This window comes from Thamnophis sirtalis, unplaced genomic scaffold (genome assembly GCF_051295495.1).
Source record: "Thamnophis sirtalis isolate CommonGarterSnake01/CBP01778 unplaced genomic scaffold, rThaSir2_p1.2 scaffold_8, whole genome shotgun sequence".
Taxonomy (NCBI): domain Eukaryota; kingdom Metazoa; phylum Chordata; class Lepidosauria; order Squamata; family Natricidae; genus Thamnophis; species Thamnophis sirtalis.
Window position 1 is genome coordinate 83,520,315 of NW_028261388.1, and position 25,054 is coordinate 83,545,368.

Sequence of the window (25,054 nt, forward strand, 5' to 3'; positions counted from 1 at the left end):
TTTTTATTAATCTAACTATGCTTTATAGTAATAATAATTTTTAAATTATTATTTATATTGCATGCTACATTCTATATAGATCTCTGTAGACAATCCCAACAGCTCAGTGGGATGCTGAAGATTTTAGATCGGGAAATGTTTCTCTTCTCTAAGAAGAGTTTGCCCTTTTTACAGGTTAAAAAAAAATACAATGAAACAGACATTCTCTTGAGACAATAGTTCTATTCTGGAATAGTTCTTCCTAAACTCAGTTTCTCTATTCCTCCAGCTCTCGCTGTCTCTCTCTCCTTATACAAGAAACGGACGGGGCTGCTGCAGTGCAGAATGCCAGTTTACTCATTTAGAACTTTCAATGCAGAAACAAGAGAGTGATGCAGTCAGCCAGATAACCCAGCACTTACCTTAATTGAAAATCCTTTCTTTTGACAAAGTGAACAGAAGGAGGCAGGTTCAGCCGTTATTCAGAGGGCAAAAATCTAAGTTTTCAATCAGCACCCTTCAGGTTAAGAATCATCCTGGGCTGTCGTTTGCTCTTGACGCTGAACTCTTCGCTGTCTAAAAGGAAGGGGGAAAAAAAAAACGGGAGAGAAGGAAAGATCAGCTGGAATCCTCCGGAGAGATCCTGAGTAAAGAGTAGCAGAAGCCCCGTGGCTTAAAAGGAGGATGTTTCAACAAAACATCTTGGGTCTGAAGAATCCTGTGGCTGCTGTGAGAGGTTTTTATCATGTCCCTCGAGCGGAGATCGCTGACCTGATTAACACACAGCAGACTCCTTACACATAGAGAAAGCACTGGGTGGATTCCTGGTCCACCAGGGAGTCGCAAAAGACACTTGGGAATGTCATCTCATGCAGATTAATAGATGTGCTGCTCCAGCTGAGGTTGTAATTTGCAAGGTGGGTAATGCATGGCGCAAAGCGATTTAATGATTTCGAAAGGAAATGTGTTCCTGCAATGCTCCTTTTTTTTTTCCGAAGGTGCGTCAGCATTCCAAACAGGTTATGACTGATTAATTAAAGCAGATGGATGGATCTGGTTTCATGATAGGATGCTCAGCAAATGCAAAACACGGGGAGCTGAAGAGCGAGGTGGGAACTCCGATATCAGCTTAACAGAAACGAAATTATTTTGGTGGGCAAAACCTTCCAGATGGCAATTTACTATTGTTAGGTAGGAGGGGAGTAGCTTGCATGGCACATTTGATAGTGGGAGTAAGCCATTAGATATGCAAAGTTATATTCCATGAGAGAAACACTTCCTTCAAACAAGGTTACCAAATGGGCAGCCAATTTTATAAATGCACAATGAAATTTCCTGATGTCCAGGAGGAAAAAAAAAAGGAAGACAGGTTATAGAGTACATCTGACATTTGTCAAATTATAAAACCATTGATCAATGGATGGATCAAATACTAGTAGTTAAGGTTTTTATTAACCTATTGGCTTTTGGTTACATTTGCATCTCAGCTTTCCATCAAATAATGCTCAAGGAATACTTATATCTAAAAAAATGCACAATAAGAACTAGTAGAACAGATGTCTTGCATAGATAAGCTCCTAGGAAAGACACCTGTTGGTAGTCTTGAGGCTAGTTAAATCAATGGGGCAATTTTATGAAAGGACATATTTTGCATAGCTGGTTGTATCTGGCCTCCTATCCTGCAGAACACGTGAAACTGATTTAGTGATCATCTGCATCAGATACAGTAGATGAACTTTACAGAATCTGGGGTGTCATTGAATGACAATAAAACATAAATTGCTCAATGAATTATCGACTATTGATGTAGTAGTAGCAAGACAATATCATTTAGATGTTCTGCCTCAAGGATAAGTATTTTGATGTCCCTCACATTCCTGATGTCTGGATTTTTGCAACTTATACTACTACACTGAGGCTAGGTAACTAGCTTATGCTGCTAGCTGGCTCCTCTGTTTGATACCCAGAGATTCTTGCAGTCAGAACCATCGAAAATAGAGGCATGCAATCTGTTTCAGAGATTGGAGGGAAGACATTTATTGGGAATGCTTGTGGTAGAGGTTGAAGGTTGAAGGTTTATTTTATTTATATGCTGCCCTATTCCCTGAGGGACTCAGGGCGGCTAACAAACCCAAGGGGGGGGGAAGGTAAACACATAGGAAATACAACAAAGAAGATACAAGGGAATTTAAAAGACAATCAACAGTCACACAATTTGAGAGGGGAAGGGAACTCATCAACCCCAGGCCTGCCTGCACAGCCAGGTTTTAACGGCTTTACGGAAGGCCTGGAGAGAAGTGAGGGTCTGAATCTCTGCAGGGAGTTTGTTCCAAAGGGCCGGAGCAGCCACAGAAAAGGCCCTCCCCCGGGTAGTAGCCAGGTGACATTGGCCAGTAGATGGAACCCGGAGGAGGCCTAATCTGTGTGATCTAATGGGTCTTTGGGAGGCAATTGGCAGCAGGCGGTCTCTCAAGTACCCAGGTCCAATACCATGAAGGGCTTTATAAGTGACGACTAGCACCTTGAAGCATATCCGGAGACCAATCGGTAACCAGTGCAGCTCGCGGAGGATAGGTGTAATGTGGGTGTACTGAGGTGCACCCACAATCGCTCGCGCGGCTGCATTCTGGATGAGCTGCAGTCTCCGAATGCTCTTCAAGGGCTGCCCCATGTAGAGCGCATTGCAGTAGTCCAGTCTTGAGGTCACAAGGGCATGAGTGACTGTTGTGAGTGCCTCCCGGTTCAGGTAGGGACGCAATTGGTGCACCAGGTGAACCTGGGCAAATGCCCCCCTGGTCACAGCCGACAAATGATGTTCTAAGGTCAGCTGTGGATCCAGGAGGAGAGAAAGCATCCCTATTCCTAAATAAAGAAATGGTATGCGTGCATCATCCAAATTTTGCAGGACTGGAAAGAAAGAGACTATCATTCTTACCATTAATATTGGATGACAACGTGATACAACAAAGGAGAGAAGCTATAACACATTTAAGTAAACAGACCATTGTTGAATTTCCAGACTATTTCAAAATATTTGAGAGAAGCCATCTGCCAGCCTGACTGGTTAGTTGACTTACACTACACTGTCCCCTGCCCCTACACACACTTGAACTGAACAGTTTCCCAAATCACAAAAGTTTTTAGAAAAAAAAAACCATGTGCTGTTATACAACATTAAAAATAAAACATACATGCTACCTTGGCATGTCTACCCACCTATATTTTACTGACTCTGTACTTTTAAGCTTCTTTTCTTACAATGAGGTCATCAGCATGAATTATTTCCCCATCACATATAAACTTATCCTTACAAAACATCCTGCAAAGTAGATTTGGCGGGAAAAAGCGAATTGGCAGGAAAATTACCCACTAAGTTTTAAATTAGGTCCTTGACTTACATACTGACGAAATGTAAAAATGCAGCCAAAAAAATCTGTTTATTGGCAAAGAAGCTACGAAGCAATTAACAATTTCAGTGAGTTGCAATCTAGATAGCAAGCCTTGTTCAATCACAGAATTCATAAAAGAAATGTTACAGTCGGAGCCAAAACCAATCATTAAGAAAGTGTTTCCAGAGACAAAGAAGAATCCAGAGTATAAGACAGGCAATAGATCAGTCTAAAGCAGTTCCAATAGTTCCTTAAAATCTGGGGATTTTTAAATCCATCAGTCTTAGACAGTGGTGGGTTTCAAAAATTGTTCAAAGCAACTCTGTGGGTGTGGCCTCCTTTGTGGGAGTGGTTTGCCGCCCATGTGACCGGATGGGAGTGGCTTGCCGCCCATGTGACCGGATATGAAGATGCCGACAACACTTGTCAGAACCACCTTAAATTACCTCAGACACAGCACCGGCATGCATAAGAATATGATGGAAACGTGTTTTTAAAAAGGCATCTTTGGTTTGCCTTAAAACAACTTCAACACACGCAATGTTCTGATTGCACCACAAACGCAGGAGTCATCCTTACCTTTCACAGAGGCTATGAGTTTTATAAATAGGAGCATGATAGTGTAGAATAATCATATCCAAGGACCAGTGGTGGGTTTCAAAAAATTTTGGAACCTCTTCTGTAGGTGTGGCCTGCTTTCCGGGTCCACTGGTGGAACCTCTTCTAACCGCTTAGGTAGATTTGACGAACCGGTTCTACCGAGTAGGTGCGAACTGGTAGGAACCCACCTCTGGTCTTAGAACAACTAAGTAAAGGTGCACTACATGGGTATGAATATCTGAAGTATGACTTCCTTATAGAAGAGGAATCTGATTTATCTAGGATTTCATAACTTCCTCAGGAATGCTTTGATCATGCAAGAATAGTTAACCCTTGATTAAACAGAGTTACATTTAGTGGACATCCAATGACCCAGAAAAAAAAAATATGTATGTCTACTTCTCCTCCTGAAACAGTATTTATGTCCATCATTACAAAAAAATGATGTGAATGGTTTCCTATGAATTGATTATCTCAAATTTAAATGCAATCATAGAGTCAAAACGTTGATTTATTCACCAACTATATTGCATAGATTGAACTGTCTGAAACAATATTTGGGGAAATCCCGTGAATTCTCTTACAGTGGATAGTGAATAGCAAAGATTGTGGACATGAGAGAAGTTTGTGTAGTTTGAATATCAATAAAAATTATCTTGTTTACATTTTATGAACAGTATGCAAATACTACTACTACTACTACTACTACTACTACTACTACTACTACTACTACTACTACTACTACTACCCTCCTTCAATGTTGACCTGCAGTAATGTAATAAAAATATTCAAGTTCCCTCAACTTGAATTTAGATAGATCCACAATGAATGACTTGGGAACTGAGAAAGATATACTTGCAAACTGTAGATTAACCAACTGATATTTGGCACTCAAATATAGGAGGCAATCATGGACAACCTATTTGCATTTTCCTCCTGTATTTGAGTGCCAAATATCAGGCAACTTTGATATTGTTGTATTTGCATGTCCTTTGACATAATGAGCCGAGGTGGCACGGTGGTTAGGGTGCAGTACTGCAGGCCACTTCAGCTGACTGTTATCTGCAGTTTAGCGGTTCTAATCTCACCGGCTCAAGGTTGACTCAACCTTCCATCCTTCCAAGGTGGGTGAAATGAGGACCCAGACTGAGGGGGCAATATGCTGACTCTGTAAACCGCTTAGAGAGGGCTGAAAGCCCTATGAAGCGGTATATAAGTCTACCTGCTATTGCTATTGCTATCTTACTGAGGCTCAGATCTAGGAGGGGCCAGGCCGAGAATGGGTTGGATTATTTAACAACCTGCAGTTTTCAAGTAACTATGAAAATAGGAAATACTGAAATTTCCATTGCTAAACCATGCAGACACATGATATCAAACACCATGAATGCATTGCTTAATAATGTAAATACCCTGTTGTGATCGCACGTTGAAGGCTACCTATAGTGAGAATATGCTAATAGTAGCAGCAAACACAATTTCCCTAGATTTGGTTTAATCGAAGAGGGAATCGAGTTAAGGTAAAATCTGACCAAGGATCTCTGTTTGTCTGAGATTTTGGCCCCATATATTATTGACTAGGTTCGCCTATAATCCCTCTTCTGTTTTGATTAAGAATATCTATCCTCTGCCCATGTAACAGGTGTTCCTCCATGAGAAACAACTTTGCAAATTGTGCTGTGTGATGTGTTGCCATTGTCCCATAGCTTGCCAATTGCCAGGTCCTAATTGCTGCCCCATATTCAGGTTTGCCAAATTTATCTTGGACTATCAAACGGAATATTTGAGGGTGAAGATCCTTTGCAAACAGCAATGCCTGGGGATACATTAGACCAACCTTTGAACACAAACCAACTGCAATATATTTGGACCTGAAAAATTGAAAGAGAATCTACATTGTATCATCCCAGTATCCCTGTGGAATTTCCCCCTTTTTCCAACTCAAATGTTTCCTAGACTTAAACAACTACAGTCCAATTAAGCCTAGGGGAAAAAAAGCATTGAAACCCCATCTGCTTTCTATGACCTTCTCTTGCTGTTTTTCCTCTTTCTTCTTCTTCTTCTTCTTCTTCTTCTTCTTCTTCTTCTTCTTCTTCTTCTTCTTCTTCTTCTTCTTCTTCTTCTTCTTCTTCTCCTTCTCCTTCTCCTTCTCCTTCTTCCTTCTTCCTTCTTCCTTCTTCCTTCTTCCTCCTCCTCCTCCTCCTCCTCCTCCTCCTCCTCCTCCTTCTTCTTCTTCTTCTTCTCCTCCTCCTCCTCCTCCTCCTTCTCCTTCTTCTCCTTCTCCTTCTCCTTCTCCTTCTTCTTCTTCCTTCTCCTTCTTCCTTCTTCTTCTTCTTCTCCTTCTCCTTCTCCTTCTCCTTCTCCTCCTTCTCCTCCTTCTTCCTTCTCCTTCCTTCTCCTTCCTTCTCCTTCCTTCTTCCTTCTTCCTTCTTCCTTCTTCCTTCTTCCTTCTTCCTTCTTCCTTCTTCCTTCTCCTCCTCCTCCTCCTCCTCCTCCTCCTCCTCCTCCTCCTCCTCCTCCTCCTCCTCCTCCTCCTCCTTCTTCTTCTTCTTCTTCTTCTTCTTCTTCTATTTGAATGGGTATAAGCTTTCTGTTAATTATTTCCTTCCCCTGACAGTCAAGACTGGATTATCTTACACATGTTGAGTTTCCTTGGACTTTTCTTTTCTTCATTGGGCTTCCCTGTTTTGTGTGTGTGTGTGTGTGTGTGTGTGTGTGTGTGTGTGTGTGTGTGTGTGTAGTGCCCTCAAACAGGGTTACACATTGCAAATGAACAATTGCCCTTTTAAGCTAATTCCATTCCATATTAAAATTTTGGATGAACTAATTCGAGATGAAATTATTCAAGCATTGTAATTAGTTGGTACCGTCTTCTTCGGACATAGTCAATAAACCCATAGTTTAAATGAATGACTTAGCTGGGAGTTTAGGTAACTGTGTAAATTTGCCCAATGTGTAGAATCAGCAAGATAACAAATATGTAATTGAAAAGTTTAACAATTATTCACTAAGTACATTCAGAGTGCCATACAACAGTGCACATGTAAAAACTAAGAGCGAGAGGGGGAGAGGGGAAGAAGAGAGGGAGGGAGAGGGAGTGGGGGCGGCTCTCTTTACATAAGTTCCAAAAAGAAAACAAGTTGCAAAAAATATTATAAGTACAATGATAAATTAGCTGTCTTTCCAGTATTACATCGTAACTTCTTTCTATACTCTATTCCCAGAATGGCGAACCTATGGCACACATGCCACAGGTGGCACGCAGATCCATTTGTCAGGGCACGCAAGGCATTGCCCTGTCAGCTGGCCAGAGAGCATGTGCTACTTTAGCCTTTTTTGAGGCCATTTTTCACCCTCCCCAGGCTCCAGAGGTTTTTTAGGAGCCTGAGGAGGGTGAAAACAGCCTCCCCAAGGTCCTCCGGAGGCTTCAGGAGCTTCCCTGAAGCCTCTGGAGCACAAAAACCCGCCCCTATGGGCAAACCGGAATTTTGGGAACAGACTTCCGGTTTGCTCGTAGAGCCGGTTTAAGCCCTCCGGAGCCTTCAGAGGCTCCGGAGGATGAAAAACAACCCTACGAGCAAACCGGAAGTCACTAAAAATGGCCCAATGGACAAACTGGAAGTGACTTCTGGTCTGCTCGTAGGGTTGTTTTCCGTCCTCCAGAGTCTTCAGGGAAGCTTCCGGAAGGCCCCTGAAGGCTCTGGAGGGCTTAAACCGGCCCTACGAGCAAACCGGAAGTCCATTTCTGAACTTCCGGTTTGCCTGTAGGGCTGTTTTTTTGTGCTCCGGAGGCTTCAGGGAAGCTCCTGGTGGAGCTATAATGGTTCATGCCTATAATATAACATTTTGTATCATTCATCAAATAGATTGGGGACAGTTTTCCCCACATTCACTGCCTACTACTAATTAATTTAGATTTATTTGTAGCCCTATAAGTATCCCCACAATATAACTAAAAATAATCCAGAAATCCTGCACTACCAGACCACTGATTAGGTTTAAAGCATTTAATATGAATGAAAAACAAGAGGAAGAAAAATCCGGTTCACTTAATATATTGTTATGCAACACAAGCCTGAGATGGCCTACATTAATCAAGAGTTCATGTTTTACAACATCTGCCAGTACTGATAACCTTTGTCTAAATCCTAAAGGGTTTCCTTGCATTTTTTTTTTTTTTTGAACAATTTCTGTTGCCTTGGGAATTTAAAGTAGTTTCCACTATGTTGGCACGCTGTGTCAAAAGCACATGAGACTTTTACTCGAAGAGTTGCACTTTCTTCCTTTTACCCTCTGGGCAAAAACTAAAAGTACTGCTTTTAATGTGCAAAGCACCAAATTACTTAAAAGTCTCTGCACGCAGCCCATGGTTTCAACTTATGCCAATGTAGAGATAATATTTGAAAGGTAAATGCAATATGGGCACAAACCACTTGTAAATTCAATTCTCACAGAATTTACTATTTCCTGCATAGTACATTTATATAATTATCGCATCCATGAATCGGGCTAAACCATAACTTGGTTTTTGCTTGCTGAAGAATGTACAGGGATGAGTTCATGAATAATGTTATAATAGTTGGAGTCATATACTATATAAAAACAAACACAAGAAGTCATGAAGGCTTATCGCAATCATTGGTGTCCAGAATAAGCCAACAATTACATGTATTTTGATATTATGGTGCCAATAATTCAATTGTATATTTATTCATACAATTGTCGTCGTAATTCTAACCCAGCTACTAAGTCAATGAGTATCTTATTTTCATTATTTTAAAAGGTACTAGTGATAACATTTGAGCTGTTAAGTACGAACCCTAGAAAGGAAACAGAGAGAGATGGCATATTGCCCAGATGTACAGTTCCCTTCTTTTTGACTGCATTATGTCACCAATAATTTAGAAAAAGAAACAGTTATGCCTTCTTGTTAGTAAAAGACTTGATTGTACAAATAGAATTATTGGCAGTGAACCATGTACTGAAGGGCAAACAGAAAGATCACAGAAATTATACACATTTGTCCTTTCATTTGCACATTGTAATGATGTATTTTTTTTTAATCTCAGAGATGTGCAAAACACTCTGAATTTAGAATGTTCCAGGTCTGTAACTGCCATTACAAATATTCTGCAACATGAATACAATAGCGTTTGTTTGTGTGTATATATGATTTTAAAATCAACATAAATCTAACAATCCTCTCTTTCTCTCCCTCCCTCCCTCCCTCCCTCCCTCCCTCCCCCCCCCTCTCTCTCTCCAATCATGCATTAACCCTAGGCCTAGAAAGAACATTGCCTTTATCTCTCGGGTGGTTCTTTTCCAGAGTCTAAGGCCACTGGCATAAAAGACATTCTTCCTGGATCCCTTAAAATGACATTTATTGCAATTTCTTTGATTATTGTAGCTGCCCACAGTTGGTGAGAGTTGGTGAGCCCACGATCACAATTCCCAGTTCTTTAGCTGACCTTGCTCTTCATTCACAACAAGTTCTTCCCAAGAACCCATGCAATTGAAATTGTATCAGTGTATTATATGTGTGAATCCAAGCTGTATGAGCTATTATAATTGACATGGAAATTTTGACAATTTGTAGATTTTCTAGATATTGTACAAATAGCAATAGCAATAGCACTTAGACTTATATTCCGCTTCATAGGGCTTTCAGCCCTCTCTAAGTGGTTTACAGAGTCAGCATACCGCCCCCACAGTCTGGGTCCTCATTTCACCCACCTCGGAAGGATGGAAGGCTGAGTCAACCTTGAGCCGGTGAGATTTGAACTGCCGAACTGCAGATAGCAGTCAGCTGAAGTGGCTGCAGTACTGCACTCTAACCACTTGGCTCATAAATATTTTAGTATGGTACCTAGTGTACTGATGACCACTGGGATCATTATTATTATGGTTGATTGCACAGTCAGCCAGCTGTTTAGACTGGAACTGATATTTTTATCCACCTATCAAATCCACCTTCACGACTCTGGTTAGACAGATGTCATTTCCTGTTGTTAAAGGTACCATTGCAGAAAGCAAACTGTTCTAAGCAAAGCTGCTTTTTGCAATTAATTGGTGGTGATTCTCCAGATCTTTTGGGATTGCACCTAAGGCACTTAATAATAAGGCCTGGGGTTAAGATTCCAACCCCACCCGAATTGTGTGACTGTTGTGCTCTCTTTTAATATGTTGTATTGTTTCCATATTGGAATACTGTTTGTCTTCCCCCCCCCTCCCTTTTTGAATTGTGAGCCGCCCTGAGTCCCCCCAGGGAAAAGGGCGGCATACAAATAAAGGAAAATAAAATAAAATAAATAAAAATAAATATTGGTGTAACTTTACTTTCTTTTGCCCAAATTATTCTACTTCTATTTGAAAGTCTTCGCATTTCATGATTTTCTCCAGCGCTTTTTCTTCTATTCTGCTGTATCAGGATACTGCCACATTCACTCTCCAGACATTTTTGTCTTTCTTATTGACAATTGTTAGGTCTCAGATATTATGTGACAGATGCTTGTCAGTTTGAATTCTGAGCTGCTATAACACTTCAGCTGATTCATTTTCTATTACTTTGTCTATTTCCTTGTCTTACCAGTCCTTCCTTGCAGGCAAATGGCATTTTGTGCAGACATCCCAATTCACCATCGTCATGCCTCTCTTTTTAGCCAGTCTGTGCAATCTTTTTTGCAGCAGCTAACCAGGTGGTCCACTGTTTCTTCATCGTCTTTGCCGTCAGTGGTTGTCTTCTCAATTCTGGCTCTGCCTGACTGTGTTCTTAAGGTTTTGTGTAGGCAGAATTAGTATCTCTATCTCTTTCTTCGACTTTTCTGTTCTTAGTTATTAACAGGTCTTGTTGTTATCTGCTTTGCCTGCTTGATTTTATTTAATTATTCATTCATTCATTATATATTGACCTGTTCTGACCCCTCCTCTTCATACACCAAAGCACACTGAGACAAAGATACTTCAAGGATTCATTAACACACAGACGAGACCTTGGCAGCAATCCAGCACAGACTGACCTTGGCAGCAATCCAGCCTGCCAAGATAGCCACAATAGCTTCTCCAGCTCTAGTAAATATGTTGATCCCTGCAACGAGCGTGTGGAAAGCCATCCCTTTTAAAGTCTTGAGAGGAGCCTAATTACCACCAGCTGAGTGCAATTATCTCCTGTAACTGCTGTTGTTGTCAACCAGATGTCTCAGCTCCCACACCAGTTAGCAGTCATTTTCTCATGAGTTTAGTAGAAAACCAATCTGCTCTTAGCAATAACAATAGCAGTTAGACTTATATACCGCTTCATAGGGCTTTCAACCCTCTCTAAGCGGTTTACAGAGTCAGCATATCACCCCCACAATCTGGGTCCTCATTTCACCCACCTCGGAAGGATGGAAGGCTGAGTCAACCCTGAGCCGGTGAGATTTGAACAGCCGAACTGCTGAACTGCAGTCAGCTGAAGTAGCCTGCAGTGCTGCATTTAACCACTGCGCCACCTCGGCTTCTCTGAGGCTGACACAAAACTTTCAGAAAATCTCTCAGGTCCCTTCTATTAAATAATATTTTATTTTTTATTATTTAATAGAAAGGTCCTGAGAGATTTTGTGAAAGTTTTGTCTCGGCCTCGGAGCAATAAAAATTGGTTTTCTATTAAATTCATGACAAAGCAAGGGTGTTCTGAATATGATATTATAAACTCTTCCTCTCTCTTTTTGGTTTTGATCCTTAAAAGTATATATCAATATTTTATTTATTTATTAAATAAATAAAAATGTCACCCATCTCCCTTTCAAGGTGATTCTGGGCAGCTTACAAGTTATGATATTTCCATATAAGACAAGATTATCTGATCTTGTTTGATGGGCTACACATCTTTTTTTTTTTTTACAATTTTCCTAAAACAGCTAAATACCCTTTAAAAAATGTCTACGATATCCCACCTGAGAATACTGACATTTCTTGTAACTTTGGCAACTTTTTAATTTTTAAAATATGATTCTATCCATGGACCCTATCTAAAAGAATTATATGCTTTTGTTATCAATTTGTTTGAAGCACTTAAAAGAACCAATCTTGATACGGATAAATCCTCTTGCTTTTAAGGATACCGAGTATCATATCTTTAGAAGTTGAAGACAGAAAATCCTTTTAAAAATACATTTTAAATCGCTTTCAAAGGTGGCTTCAAAAAATGTGTTTGTTTTGTTACTGTTGTGTCTTATTCAGTTACAGTCTATTGATTATATTGTAGGTTTTTTTAAAAAAAAATCTTAATAAAATTGCAAAATAGTTTACAACAATACACGTATTCTCTCCATTCTTTATCCATTGTCTTTCATGACTGGAATATAATCAACCAAAAGGGCTAGAAAAAATGCAACCAGGATGAAGCTGTGCTGTATGCTTGAAAATACTTATTCCTACTCAGAACTCCAATTGAATGAATTTGACGGTGTTATAGAAAGTATCTGGGTTAAAATAAGTGATGAAATGCAAATACTGTTGTCAGTGTCTATTTTCAACTATCCAACTAAGAAGATGTGTACCAGTGATGCCAATGGTAGGATTCAAATTTTTTATTACCTGTTCTATGGGTGTGGTGTGGCTTGGTGGGCATGTCTTGGTGGGTGTGGCAGGGGAAGGATACTGTAGCAATAGCAATAGCAGTTAGACTTATATACCGCTTCCTAGGGCTTTCAGCCCTCTCTAAGCGGTTTACAGAGTCAGCATATTGCCCCCAACAACACTCCAGGTCCTCATTTTACCCACCTCGGAAGGATGGAAGGCTGAGTCAACCTTGAGCCGGTGAGATTTGAACAGCCGAACTGCAGAACTGCAGTCAGCTGAAGTAGCCTGCAGTGCTGCATTTAATCACTGCGTCACCTCGGCTCTTAATGTAATTTCCCCATTCCCACCCCACTCCAGGGGAAGGTTACCACAAAGTCCCCATTTTCTCCTGGGGAAAGATAATAGATCGGGGTGAGGTCAGTCAGAGGTGATATTTACTGGTTCTCCGAACTACTCAAAATTTCCACTACTGGTTCTCCAGAACTAGTCAGAACATGCTGAATACCACCTCTGGATTGTGTCTTCCAAAAATAAATTCAGGTTCATTCAAAGAACTATGAAATTGGACTGATAGGAGATTTTAATGCCGCTGCGGCTACCCCCACAGAACCAGTAGTAAAAAAAAATTGAAACCCACCCCTGGCATAGACCAGCATAAAACTAACATAATAGTCATTCCAAAGTAAAATTAGAAAAAAAGTAAAATACTGTATTAATCAATACAAAATAGAATTTATTAAGGACAAGTGCAACATTTCTACCATGTCCAGATCACCTACACCTGTGTGATTCCACATTTTTCTTTCTGCTGGGTAACTCAGCTGTCCTACTTCTGTCCCAGTTAAGATATTTCACAAATTGCAATGGAACCAACTTAAAGACATATTTTCCTATGAGCATAAGTTTGTGCTACACTTTCCTTAATAGTTTTTTCCCCCTACTTTCTGTCTTCTAAGGTAGACCAGATTAGGAAACATGCAAGCTAATACTACTTTCATTATAAGATTATAACAACAGAATCTTATCATTTTAAACACACTTCCCCCTTCCTCCCTCTATGCAAATTAGGAAGAGTCTTGTCTGAGACACTTACTCGTGTTACAGATCTGGTCCAGACTCAAATTTCTTTTATCTGACCATTGGCTTGGTTGCAGTTCTTCCTCCTGTCTTATTTCTTCCATTACTGCTGCCTTATTGTTTTTAAATTAAGCAAACAGCAACTTGGCAATTCCCCTGGTTATGAATACTCTCCTTTACCCAAGTTTATGAAAATCTTTTCATACCCACAAAAAACAATGATAGAATCTTTTTTTTTTAACTTTCCTATTGGCCGGTTGATAATTCAATGCTCTTGTCATGTTGTGTTCTGAGTATTTTGAAATTGGCAACAGCTCATATTGGTAATGGGGAAGTGTCTTCAGGATAAGGAAGTGGTTGGTATTCACCATGATATAACCTCTATTAAACTTTTTAACCTTGAAAAGGGAGGGTGGAAGAGGAAAAAAGATTGTGTTACAAAGACATATTATAAGCAGACTGAACAGTGATGAAGATAATAATGCACTCCTGGCGAAGAATTTAACAGAAGAATCATAAAAAGGTACTGTCAGTATTCCTCCACCACCAAGAAAAGGAATTATGCAAAAGTAGGTGCTTATTTTGTTTAAAGTGCATTTTTGCATTATGTTTGCAACTGTCACGGCCTTTAGTCACAATCTTTAAACGCACAAGACTGTGAGAACAAATCAGGAAGTATCAGGAGGCTTGTACAAAATCTTTAGTGTACCTAACAAAATATTTTTCTTTTACCTTCGTATTTGGTAAACAAAATATAAAAAAAACGTACTATATGTTATTAAAGATGTGTAGTTTATATCAGCTGCTTCTTGTTTCCTTTCCTTACTATGTAATGCATTTGAGCCAGTAGTGGGATTCAGCCAGTTCGCACCTATCAGGGCGAACCGGTTGTTAACTTTTTAAGCAGTTCGAAGAACCGGTTGTTGGGAAAAAAAATCTCCTTTTGTTTTTTTCCCACTTTCCAGGGCTAATCCTGTAAGGAAGGCAGGAAGGAAACATTCTGGTGTCGTTTCTAGCCTAATTTTTATTGCCCTGCTTATAGAAACTGTCTCTCCCATTAACCCTTATTACATTGTAACTGCTAAGGCGAAGCGCCCATCGACCTGAGTGACATTGAGTTGGCCATGACCACCAGTCACATGACCACTGAGCCACACCCACCCAGCCGTTCATTAGGGCAGAGAACCAGTTGTTAAATTATTTGAATCCCACCACTGATTTGAGCAAAACACAATACACAATTTTAGAACAGCTTACAACCTCTAACTTGTTGGGTCATTGTTTCATAGATACATCCTTTCCTTATACTTGTGCACTCCTGGTTACCCTTCCTGAACCTCACCATACCTTCCTCACACTATTGTGTACCTCCTGCACTTTCCACATTTTCATGCATACCCCAAATGCAATTCTTGTGCATCCCTGTATATCCTTTCCAACACGTGTGATACTCCCACATGCTTCCTGACTCATACTGCAACTCATATGCACCCACACAAACATCCTACACACCTTCTGAAGCCCACACACTGCCTCTTAGGCACACTCTCCCTGATCACAGTTACAGGAGATAATTGCACTCAGCTGGTGGTAATTAGGCTCCTCTCAAGACTATAAAAGAAATGATTGTACCCTTTTGCAGGAGTGAATGTATTTACTAGAGTTGGAGAACTCTCGTGGCTAGCTTGGCAGGTTGGATTGCTGCCAAGGTTAGTCTGTGCTGGATTGCTGCCAACGTCTTGTCTGTGCTGGATTGCTGCCAAGGTTAGTAAATCCTTGCAGTATCTTTGTCTCAGCGTGCTTTGGTGTAGGACGAGGGGGGGTCACAACACTTCCCCATGGCTAATGTTCCCTGCTAGTTTCCCCAAAGCAACGATTTTGCTTGTGGAAGCTGTCAGGGAATGTCAGCAATTACCAGTTGACATTTCTTGCTGGCTTCACCACTGACCTGTGACTTGCAAGGAAATGTTCAAAATGATGATCAGGTGATCATGACTAACTGTAGCTCTGTGGAAGCGTGACCCGTCAAAAGCGCGTTCCACAAAAGCGCGGTCGACGAAATCGCGTATGTGACGTCATCACAACGCGACTAAAAAGATCGAAAAATTGAAATAAAAATTAAATTACAGCAAGTCGATTCACATAAAGGTAAGGGTTAGGTTAAGGGTTAGGGTTAGGGTTAGAGCGTTAGTGTTACGTTTAGCGTTAGGTTAAGGGTTAGTGTTAGGTTTTTCGTTACGTTAAGGGTTAGGTTTAGGGTTAGGTTTAGGGTTAGGTTAAGGGTTAGGTTTAGGGTTAGGTTTAGGGTTAGGTTTGGGGGGGTTAGGGGAAGGTTTTAGCTTTATTTTTACATTTTTCGATCTTTTTCGATCTTTTTCGTCGCGCTGTGATGACGTCACATACATGCTTTCGTCGACCGCGATTTTGTCGTCCGCGGTTTTGTGGTAGAACCCTGTGGAAGTGCTGAAGCAGCCACCGCACAATGTCACTGAATTATCCACCACTTCTCCAAATGTCATTTCCCTAGGAGTGATGGGTCCTGCCATTCGGTAAGTCAACACATTTGAGATAACTTAATTTAAAAATTTTGTCCAATTGACGATGACAAACAGACAAACAGTCACAAGAGTTTTAGTAGTACATAGTGTTAATGAGGATTCTGATAATTCTGACAATTGGTCAAAAGGTTATTATATTGAAATGGCAGAAATAAAGTTTAGGCCTTATCAGGCTCTTGGGAATTTTATCTTCTATAAAGTTCCATAAGTAACCATAAGCCTGTAAGCTGAACACATGATAAAACCACAAGATGCATGCACAAATATTTTTCCATTCTATAACTTATCTACTGCATGCTGGCTGGCTCTTATGTAACCAAGTAAAAATAAGAAATCTATATAGACTTGCTTCAAATTTCATTTAGGGTTCTATCAATCTGACAGGAGGACTCACATTTGTTCATACTTTTGCTTTTAAAAGAGATAACCTGTCTCTTTGTTCACATCAAACCACACCTGATTCTTGCCTGACAATCTATTAGTGTGACTACATTTTCTGAAAAGTTTCTATCATAGATTTTAGATATTGGGGAATGAAAGAAAAACTGTTTCCAAATGGAATGCATAATTTCTGTCTATAGACAAAGCTTTAAAACAACACCATTCCAATCTTACTCAACAAAAATCCTTTAAGGGTTACCAGAAATAACGTTATATATTTTAATTTTGTTCAAATAGACCAACTTTATGTTTCTTCCCTTTAATTTTAACAATCTTAGTCTTTAATACCTGTCTTAGAACTGTATGTTGTTATGTTGTTATGTTATGTTATGTTATTTTCCCTCATCGACCCCATAAATAAACACATCTGTTTGCCTTTGATCTCTTTGATGAAATCTAGAGTTACAATATGGCCCAAATTTGATCAGCGGCCTAGAGAGGTGAATGTTTTTATTTTAATTTTGTTTCTTGTCAGTCAAAGGGCTGAAAGTTAAACACATCCAAAGTGAATCTATGAGGCAGTTCAAATATGACAGATACCTTCATTAGTCAATGAATGTATCTGTCTTTATTTGTCTGATTGTCTTTAGTTGAGCATATTTTAATTGTAAGGATGACGTGACGAATGGCAGAATTTCCATTGCATTATTTGATGACTTCCTGGTTTCCTCTACTGAGAGACTGTGATGAATGCTTTAAAATAGTATATGAGACAAGTCCACTTTTCTTCCCTATTCAGCAGTCATAATAGATAAAGATATAACAGGATGATGAATGCTTGGATACCAACCACAGTGTAAGAGCTACAGTAATTTGAAGGCAAGGAATAGGAATGGTTTGCAACATGCAGACTTCTCAATATGAAAAGCAACCCAAATGATCAGGCTTCTGTTGCACATCCCAGAAATACTGTTTTCTAGATCCTGAATAAATTGACTTCAGTGGGTTTTTTTTAATGGTTATGGATTATAAAGAAGGCATTTATGACTGAAATGTAATAAAAATAGGAAACAGCAGTAGCAGGTTTTCAATGCAGAAACTGAGTGGATAAATATAATGTCTCTTTCCTAGCGACTCATATGATGCCAAGTGGCTTAATTATTGATTTCTTCTGTAGTTATAAGAATACAAACTAGAGCACCAACCTCCAATGTATATGCACCCACACAATCAAAGTTTAAATATAGCTGCCATTGTAACTATTTTAAAACAGAGGACATTTAAAAAATAGTCTTGTCTTGCCAAGAATATAGTCACCTTTTTCAACATTTTTTTCTGAGCAGTGTTTATTATAGTATCCAACCAAGATGATTTTGGCATTTATTTCAGGACTTAGCACAGTTCTGTGCTTAAAAGGGAAATGCTATTGCTTACCATTTTCTGGAAAGTGAAGTCATATGGGCCAGCACTATTTTTAAACAAGAGGATTAGGGAAACACTTAAGGCTCACTAAAGACTATTAAATAGATTAGCAGTAAACCCTATTTAAGAAGAGCCGAGGTGGCACAGTGGTTAAATGCAGCACTGCAGGCTACTTCAGCTTACTGCAGTTCTGCAGTTCGGCTGTTCAAATCTCACCGGCTCAGGGTTGACTCAGCCTTCCATCCTTCCGAGGTGGGTGAAATGAGGACCCGGATTGTTGTTGGGGGCAATATGCTGACTCTGTAAACCGCTTAGAGGGGGCTGAAAGCCCTATGAAGCGGTATATAAGTCTAACTGCTATTGCTATTGCTATTAACACAACCACATGTTTTTTTTTCTGTTTTTTTTTTGTCAGTAGTCATAGAACTATTTGATATTCCTTTTTTTATAATAACTGTATCCAACATTAGAAAAATTTGATATTCCATTTTTATAATAATTATATTAATTACAGGCATGAGATAACTAATCCATATTTTTTTAAAAAGAAAAAAAAATAGAAAGTGCAGGAAAAAATAGAGAAGGAAGGAAAAATAAGAATATAGTAAAGAAAAGGATATATTTAAAGAAATCACTTCCTACTTCAACACAAGTATAAACAGTTTTAATAATTTTTCACCCTCTCTTCTTTCCATATTTATCTATAAACAAATCCTTAAAACTTTGCTCAGCAAAAGCCCATTCAGTCTGGCCACCAGGGACGTGCAGTCACTAGAGGCAGGGGAGGCGTGGCCTCACCAGTCATGAGGAAAAGGAAAGAATTTTTTTAAAATAATTAAAGCCAAGGTAGTTGCTACCAGATTCTAAGTCATAGTGACTTGGAACAGTGCTTAGTGTTAACTATAGGAGGAGGCCAGAGAACTAGGGGCCTCTTTTGCATAAGGAATTTTTCGCCTTTTAAGAGTTAAGCAAGGGTTAAAAAGCAAAACAAATCATATGCAAAGGAGGCATAGGAGGGGGGAGGGAGGGAGAGATGGAGGAAGGAGGGGGAGGGAGAAGAAAAAGAATGGGGAAACTTATTTTGCAAGGGGGAAAAATGCTGTCGCTTTAAATCGGAACTGAGCATGCCTGGCTGTGGAATTCTGGGAGTTGAAGTCCACAAGTCTAAAAAGCTGCCTCACCAGGCATAAAACTCACCGCACATCACTGCTGGCCACTGATCTACACTTCAATGCTGTTGTGATGATGATGATGACGATGCTATCTCACAATAGTAAACCTGTAAGATTAACCCAAAGTCAAAGCCATCCAGTAACTCATCTACTGCCTAGAATATCTACTTCTGGAGATCATTGATCATATGATTCACTGGGTGAGGAAATATCCACTATCTATACCAATGTCTGAAAAGTGACACTAATAGTTAGGCTACAAGGAATAATGGTATGATCTATCAGGGCTCTTCTAATGCTCTTAAGGGATTTAAGAGCACTGCGTAGCTTTTCTGCCAGTTTTAGGTAAACCTATACAAAAATGGATTTTTTGAAAGGTATTTCAAAGTAGATTTTCCCAACTGAAATTGAAAAATGAATAGGTAGCAGATTAAGAAAAAAGATATTATAAATATGTAAAAGATCAAAACTAAGTGGGATTAAATAAAAAATTAACCAGTATATTCAGTAAGTGTATGTGTGTATGAGTATATGTATAAGTATGGATATAATAAAGGTGTGTATAATGTCTGTAGGGGGGGGGTGGTATTTGTACCAATGCCCAATGAAGTATCCTAATTAATTAAAGAATAATTTAAGTTCACTGAATTCTGCAAGATGGAACATTTTAGGATATCACCTGGTCATCTGATAGACCTGTCATGGACCACAAGGATTCTTTGAGGAGGATTTAACTATAATATTTAACTATAGAGCCGAGGTGGCGCAGTGGGTAGAGTGCAGTACTGCAGGCCACTTCAGCTGACTGCTAGTTCAGCAGTTCAGCGGTTCAAATCTCACCGGCTCAGGGTTGACTCAGCCTTCCATCCTTCTGAGGTGGGTAAAATGAGGACCCAGAATGTTGTTGGGGGCAATATACTGACTCTGTAAACCGCTTAGAGAGGGCTGAAAGCCCTATGAAGCGGTATATAAGTCTAACTGCTATAATATACATCTATGGTTGCATTTTTCCATTTTATCTGTAATATCTCCTCGGAACACTGAAGATCTGTTTGAGGCAGAAGTTGCACATTCAGTTCTGTGTCTGGCAAATGCTGATAGCATTCCTACTGTACTTCCGTTTGTCATTTGGAACAAGTTGGTTTTGCTAAATCTACTTACTTCTACTAGATCAGGAAAAACAACCTTTAGATGGACAAGGACCATACTTAGCTGTTCTGACCCCCCCTCGTCCCACACCAACACACACTCTGAGCCAAAGATAAGTTGGAAGAGCCAAGGTGGTGCAGTGGTTAGGGTTCAGTACTGCAGGCCACTTCAGCTGACTGTTATCTGCAGTTCAGTGGTTCTAATCTCACCGGCTCAAGGTTGACTCAGCCTTCCATCCTTCCGAGGTGGGTAAAATGAGGACTCAGACTGTGGGGGTGATATGCTGACTCTGTAAACTGCTTAGAGAGGGCTGAAAGCCCTATGAAGCGGTATATAAGTCTAATTGCTATTGCTATTGCTATAAGTTACGGCATTTAATTAACAGACAGACAGGTCCTTGGCAGCAATCCAGCACAGATAAGGCTTGGCAGCAATCCAGCCTGCCAAGCTCATAATAATGCTTTCCGACATTAATTCCTGTGTTGACATCTACAACAAGCAGTCTTTTTATAGTCTGTAGAGGAGCCTAATGACCACCAGCTGAGTGCAATTACCTCCTGTAACTGCACAACTGTAGTAGCTCTTCAATGGTGTGCATCCAGGAACAACTCACTGCTGGCGTCCGGCTCACTCTCCCTTGTCTCCTCCCCACTGGTCCAAGGCTCAGGCGCCTCCTGGTGGCCAACGAGCCTCTTTGTAGTTAACAAAACATTCCCTTTATTAGGAATGCCAGCAGCCTCAAAGTCCTGTGGAAAGTGACACTCGCTCTCTTTCCCCCTGAACTGGCCCAACACAACAGGAGTCTTTCTCCCTCTCTTCTTGCAAAGGAAGTCCTGGAAGATTCACAGATGCACTCACTTTCTTTCATCAGCAAAGACACACATACACACACACACACCAGTGGTGGGTTTCAAAAATTGTTGGTACCTACTCTGTGGGTGTGGCCTCCTTGGTGGGAGTGGCTTGCCACCCATGTGATCGGATGGGAGTGGCTTTCCACCCATGTGACTGGATATGAAGATGCCGACGACACTTGTCAGAACCACCTTAAATCACCTCACACACAGCACTGGCATGCATAAGAATAGGATGTAAACTTGTTTTTTAAAAGGCATCTTTGGTTTGCGTTAAAACAACTTCAACACACGCAATGTTCTGATTGCACCACAAACGCAGTAGTCATCCTTACCTTTCACAGAGGCACTGAGTTTTATAAATAGGAGCATGATAGTGTAGAATAATCATATCCAAGGACCAGTGGTGGGTTTCAAAAAAGTTTGGAGCCTCTTCTGTAGGTGTGTCCTGCTTTCCGGGTCCACTGGTGGAACCTCTTCTAACCGGTTTGGTAGATTTGACGAACCGGTTCTATCGAATAGGTGCGAACTGGTAGGAACCCACCTCTGCCAAGAGGCCACAACAAAAGGGATTCAGATGAATAAGTTATCCCATAAAACATACATCTTGTGAAATGTCTTGGTGAGATAAGGGTAGAGCCTAATTTGGATACCTTCAGTGATAATAGAACTTTTAATGTTAGTTTAAATGAAGCAGAGCAGGAAAAGTCATGCTAGATAACCTAGGTGAGAAGATGCTCACAGAATATCAAAGTAACAAAAATCTAAATAAAATGCGTTATTATCTGATACGTAAGCCCAACACCGATACAAGCCTAACCTGAAGGAGTGTGTGGAATGCACTATTACCGAGCTATTTAGCTATAGCTGAACAATAAACTGTCAATAAACTGCTCTCTGGTTTTGAGACTCTGGCACCTGAAGAAAAAGTCCTGTCTCAGCACATTTTGTAATTGAAGTTGGTTAATACAATCAGAAAGTTGCTGATGCCACTGTTTCAAATAATGCAAGTTTATTGTGAGCTCTCAACATAAAAGTGTCATTCTCATCATCAGTCATGTTTCATCTATTTCCATTTGCAGACTTCTCCCACAATACAATATGCATACTTATTAAAATCTTACTTATTGCATATTTAAATCCATACAAACGTTTGCTCATACTTGTATATAAAATATGGAGAATAAAACCACTATGTAAGAATGTTATTTGCACAGCAATCACCTGGATGGAAACTTTCCCATGTCATTAATGATATAAAAGATAAAAAATTTACTTATTTATGATTAAATTTAAGTATGAAATATTAATCCTAGCAAGAAAAGCAGAACATAAATAAATCATATGCTTGGCCTCTTCATGGCCAGAATGAAATTTGGCTAAAATAGTTTAGAAAACAATTAAACTTTCTATAAAGCTGGAACTCATCCTGGATTATATTTTAAATATTATTTCCAAACACCCTTCTCAATATTTATATAGAGACATATTCTCACTCCAAAGCTGCCATATATCAGTGTATGTTTATCTCCAAGGTCATTAAGCAACCCAAAACTTTATAATATGTGTGAGTGACTAAGATGGACGGCTATAGAAATTGAACAAATAATCAAAACTAACAAATAAATCAATGTCTAATTTGTACTAAATATTTTTTTTAAAAAAATAGAAGATAAATCTAATAAAAGCTAATATAACATAAGAAAAAGAAAAGAAAGAGAAAGAAATCAAAGATAAAGCTAAAAGTGCCAGAAAGCAAAAGAAATTGAAGAATAACATATTTTATTTATTTATTTATTTATTTATTTATTTATTTATTTATGTGTTTGTTTGTTTATTTTGTTTTATTTAGTTTGTCACTCATTTACAAGATAACAGGAATAAGAGCAAACATGAATAAGAACACAGGTATAAATAAAGTTTATAGTTTTTGCATTTAATAACTGCAGCAAGACTATTGGTGGCACAATACTGGAAGAAGGAAGACTTGCCTACAATTCAAGAATGGACATTGAAAGTCACAAATCTAGCCGAGATGGCTAAAATATCTGCATATCTTAAGAACCACTCAAATGAGAGATATAAACGAGACTGGGGAAAAAATGGATTGATTATATACAAAATAAATACGGGACTAAGAAATTCCAGATAGCTTATGCTTAAGATCAGGAATGATTTAAATTGTTTAAAGTTAGTTTAGCAAGGAGGAGCTAAGTTCAAAGTAAAGATGTTATCAATTTCTTATTCTTTTTTCTAATATATTTTAGACTGTGTTTGTTAAAAATCTATACCGTGTACGGATTCTGGGAAGTCGGGGGGTAGGTTGTGGGGGGCTTGGGGGGAGGGGGGAGGGATATATCAGATTTGACGAGACGTGTTAGATTTTAATGTAATTGGACCCCACATGTATACTGGTTTTTCTTCTTCTTATATTTTCATTACTTTTATTATTACTATTTTTTCTTTAAAACTATGATATGTTAAGCATATTGACATGTAGCGGAAATACACCAAGGAGAGGAGGAGTGGGAAATAGAAGGGAGAAGAAAGTTGGGAAGAGAAGGATAGGAGAGAGGGTAAGGGGGGAAGACGAGAAGGATAAGGAGGAGTGGATTGTAGAGAGAGGAGCAGTAGAAAGGGAGGGGAAGTAGAGTAGAAAAGGATGATGGAGGGAAGATAGAAAGTTGGAGGGGGGTAGAAGAATGAGGTGTATGGAGAGCAGAAGAGCTATAATGGGTTTCTATTTTTCTGGGAATTGTTGACAAGAGAAACTGATGTAATTATTATTTAATACTATATGATATGGACTATGTATAGTATACATGTGAGTGTGTATTATGAAAATGAAAATGGAAATAAAAAATATTCTCTAAAAAAAAATAAGAAGACAGGAAATGGGTACAAATAAAGGGGGACAGTAGGATTGGGACATGAGGCCAGCTGGTGTCCTTATGCATATATATAAAAGAAAGAAACACACACACACACACACACACAGACACACACACACAAAGTAGTTTTTGATCAACAATTAAAATACGACTTTAAATTTACCTCTCGCTCTATAGTAATGACATAACTGTTTTCTTTCTAACCAGGTAGTTCTTATGAGCACAACTGAGCCACAAAATTTATGTTGCTGAGTGTGATATTTATTAAATGAATCAGTGCAGTTGTTAATACAGTAACATGGTTGTTAAGTGAATCTGACTTCCCATTCTCAGTAGGCCACAAGCAGTAGTCACATGGCCCTGGGGCATGCAACCACGATAAATATCAGTCAGTTATCAGGGGTCTGAATTTTGATCACGTGACCATGGGGATGATGCAAGTGTGAAAAAGAGTCATAAGTCACTTTTTTTCAGGGTCACTGTAACTTCTAAAAGTCACTAAATAAACTGTTCCATATCGAGGATTACCTATAATCTGTCTAATTATCAAAAAAAAAATCACATATTCATTTTCTGCTTCAAATAAATGCTCCTCATTTAACTCAACTTTGTCGTGCCACAAATATCCATCCCTCTCAAATTTCACATCATGTCCTTCTGTCCGAGGTGGCACAGTGGTTAAATGCAGCACTGCAGGCTACTTCAGCTGACTGGAGTTCTGCAGTTCGGCTGTTCAAATCTCACCGGCTCAGGGTTGACTCAGCCTTCCATCCTTCCGAGGTGGGTGAAATGAGGACCCGGATTGTTGGGGGCAATATGCTGACTCTGTAAACCGCTTAGAGAGGGCTGAAAGCCCTATGAAGCGGGATATAAGTCTAACTGCTATTGCTATTGCTATCTCCAAGAGCTAGTCAAGAGCCTTAGCCTTAGCCAAGAGCCTTGTGCCATCAGCAACATCCACTGAGACAAACAAGCTTCAAAATATCAAATCAGACCAGTGGTGGGTTCGGGCAGCCGCTACTG

General features: G+C 39.5%; 1 protein-coding gene across 1 annotated transcript in view; it reads right to left on the reverse strand.

The window, feature by feature from the left end:
* The window catches only part of CDH12 (cadherin 12), a 409,272-nt gene that overhangs the window by 292,976 nt on the left and 91,242 nt on the right, over positions 1-25,054 (reverse strand). Inside the window, exon 2 of the mRNA XM_087721991.1 lies at positions 402-555. The gene's annotated coding sequence lies outside the window, so the exon portion shown is untranslated. The remainder of the gene's footprint in view (positions 1-401; positions 556-25,054) is intronic.